Here is a 3515-nt window from a genome sequence, read left to right as displayed (position 1 = left end):
GTGATAAATTCCAATAAGGCAGGTTTAAGAGTAGCTTTGATAGTTTACAGTTCTCCAGAGCCACAGCAAAGAGGCATAAATAAGGTCCCTCCTTCCTTTTATATGCACTAACAAATTCTTATCTCTTGAGTGATTTTTCTCTAAAGAGGTTTCACAGGTTATGAATACAGGTTCTGTGGCCCAACTACCTTGGTATTCCAACTTGGGCACTGGTGTCCTCGACTATAAAATGGAGAGAATAGCAAGGTTGTTGCAAGAATTAAGCAATCAGTACTTAAACAGTTATCATTTTAAATGGTAATAATGTGGAACGCCCCTTAAGGACTTAAGGACCATAAAAAAAATTGCTCTTATCCAGCCCGTGCGCCCTCCTCGTTTCTCCCAAATGCCAAACTCGTTCCTGTCTCAAGTCTTATCATTGCTGCACCATCTTCCCGGAAAGCTCTTCCCAGCTTTGTGCATGGTGCTCCCCTTTCATCCTTGAGCTCCGGGTTCAGATGTCGTCTCCTTAGAGTACCAATCTCAAAAGCAGCCCCGACCTGGTATCTGTGACATTCCATGCTGATTTTCTTCACGGAATTGATCACGTCTGAAGTTATCTCATTTATATCTTTATTTGTTCACTGTCTTCTCTTATTTAAGCTCTGTAGAATAGGAACCTTGTCTTATCTACTGTGATGTCCTGAAAGGATAGGCTTCTTGAAGTTTGACTCATGAGCCCTCCCTTCACCCTGAAAGGATCTGCTGAAGTAAAAATTCTTTCCATGATAACACTAAGATATTGCTTTTCTTCACTGTGTTGCCTTTTGCATTCACAATGCAAAAGCAGTAGTAAGTGAAACTATTTTACATTGTGCGAATCAAGGCCATGGTGCTCAAATATAACAGTACTATCCACTCAACTCTTTCAAAAGAAGCACCAGTTTTAGCTAACATTCATTTAGAATGTCCTTCAGGAAGCAGTCAAAATTATTTTTGCTAGTTTGGCCGCTTGAGTTCACACCCTTTTAGCATTCTGAATGTTAAACACATACACATTTCTGCCCTATTTTGAGGTCTGTATGCTGGGAATCTGCAGCAAAAGCTCTCTTGTGAATGTAATGCAAGCTGGAGTACACTGTCTTTTATGAGACCATTTTTAGTTCAAAGAACAACTAACTAAGACAAGAGTACAAAATAAAAGATAACGTTTTGAGAACTAAAGATAAGGTCTAACACGTGGCTGACACTTTTACCTACTAGAGACAGACAAGCTTTTTGCTCCCGCTGGGGTTACTACATGAAGAGTACAGGGCCGGCATTTAGCTCAGTGGCAACACGCCTGCCTGGAAAGCACAAGGTCCTGAGTTTGATCCCAGGTACTGACCAAAAAAGAAAATACAGGTCCGAATCATAGTCTGTAAAGTAATGTATTCAAAGATAGAGGGTAGGAGCAGAAAAACAAGCCAAAAGGAAACATGTTAATGATATATCTCTGCAAAGCACTTTTGTTATTAGCTAAGCAAAGTGGTTATAAGCTGAGTCAAAAAGGTAGAAACAATCCTGTTACAAATGTAATGGTTTTATTCAGCAAAATGAGATTCCACTAACACTAATAAAAGGCCTTACTTTTCTCCTTATATAAAGAATCCTTGCTCACCCAGAATTCTTGGCATAAGAACCATCAGAATTAATTGGCAAATGACACCATCACTTGTAATTAGATATCCCTGATTACAAATAATTTATGAGGATAATGGTTTATTTTCATCCCTATGTCACAAATACTTTTGTGTTCATCCACAGTGTGATTTAAGTTTATATTACAATCACAAATCTTACACTTTAAAAAGCAATGCTTTTAATAAATTAAACCGAAAAATTTTCTAAGATACTACCAGCAGTTTAAACAGGGATTTTCTACTTCCTTTTCTCTGTCTTGTGACTGCATGCATGCTGCACTAGCCCCAGACTCTGCGTCAGTTCCCTCTGAATCAGCACTCTGTCTTAGAGGTAGATGTGAGAGAGGACAGGCTTCTTTTTCATGGGCTGGAGAACGAACTACATTCCTTCAACCTTAGGTGTGATGGAGAAAATTTTCCAAGTTAGAAAAGAAGTAAGGCTCTCTCTCAGACTAGCATTATCTTTAGTGAAAAGTATGACGTTAGAAATTGTGTTTTAAGATTTTAAAACTAAAATTTAGGGCAAACTTAAACCAATATAGAATAATCAGCTGTTCCTCACTATCCTAGACTCAAAATTAAATATTGGAGCCAGAGAAATTGCCCAAACTGTCCCTTTGGCCCCTCCTTCTATGCTTTGCAGCAACCCTTCTATTTATTAATATCATTTGTTCATTCATGGGATATTTTCTGAATATCTATATTCAGAAATCTAATCAGTCAGTATTCTATACATCCTCAGCAGTAAATATTGTAAAACAGCAAAAGAGGGGGTAAATAAGTATTATTAATATTTTATTAAACAAATGTACAAAACATTTACATCTCTCCACTTAAAAACCTGCTATTTATAGTGTGAAATCTGTTCATCTTCACTGTGCCAGTGTTCCCTGAGTACTTGAAAAGAATGTATGTGCTGTGCTTCTTGTGTACAGAGTGCCAGACAACCTATTAGATGAGTTTATTAACTTTCAGGCTGCTTGCTTTATCAGTGTCTGACAGAGATGTTGAAAAATCTCATTTTGGTAGAGTGCTTGGCTGGTATGCTTGAGATGCTAGATTTGATCTCCAGTATGGGAGGAAAAAAAACTACATATAATGGTGCTGGGGATTGAACGCCCCAGCCTCATGCATGCTAGGAAGAGTGCTTTACCAGGGAGCCATATCCCCAGGTCTCTTTTGCCTTAAATTTGAATTTGTCTGTTACCAGTATTGCCACAACAGACAGCACATAGAGGCCAGTGACATGGGTGATAAAGGGATTAACCAATAGACAAGCAGTGCAGGAAAGGCAAGTTTGTTTAGATTACTAAGCATACTGTCAAGAAGGACAGCAGGCAAGTTTCCCAGAGAGGAATACTGCCATCAGGGTGAGAGACTGGGGTTTTTGTAAGGGAATGAAGTCATGGGAAAGGGTCTGAGTTGCCAAATGTAGACATCTGAGAAATGCATTTTCCAGGGCATCCTGTTCTTCAGTAATCTTTCAGAAACATCTGTATTGTAACTAAAGTTGTACATCAAAGTTGCAAATTATCAAAACTCGGTGAGGCCTCGAAAAAGTTTCTAGTTCAAGCAAGGGCATAGGAGTTTCAACATTTGGGGGAAAGATGTAACATTGGCTGAGACAGAACACTGAAGGGGAGGATGGTTTTTGTATTTATTTTTCTCTTGTACTTGTTTTAGTCCTCATTCTCCCTGTCAGTAGGCCCTGGGCAGAAGCGGGTGCTGAGAAGTTTAACCCTTTTGTCACCACCTCAGATTTCCTATTCTCTTTTCAGGAGTATCATGTGTGTGTGTGTGTGTGTGTGTGTGTGTGTGTGTGTGTGTGTGTGTGTGTGTAAATTATATATGTGT

This window comes from Fukomys damarensis, unplaced genomic scaffold (assembly GCF_012274545.1).
Source record: "Fukomys damarensis isolate Sample0158 unplaced genomic scaffold, DMR_v1.0_HiC HiC_scaffold_15, whole genome shotgun sequence".
NCBI classification, from domain to species: domain Eukaryota; kingdom Metazoa; phylum Chordata; class Mammalia; order Rodentia; family Bathyergidae; genus Fukomys; species Fukomys damarensis.
Note: the sequence above shows the minus strand (reverse complement) of the source record.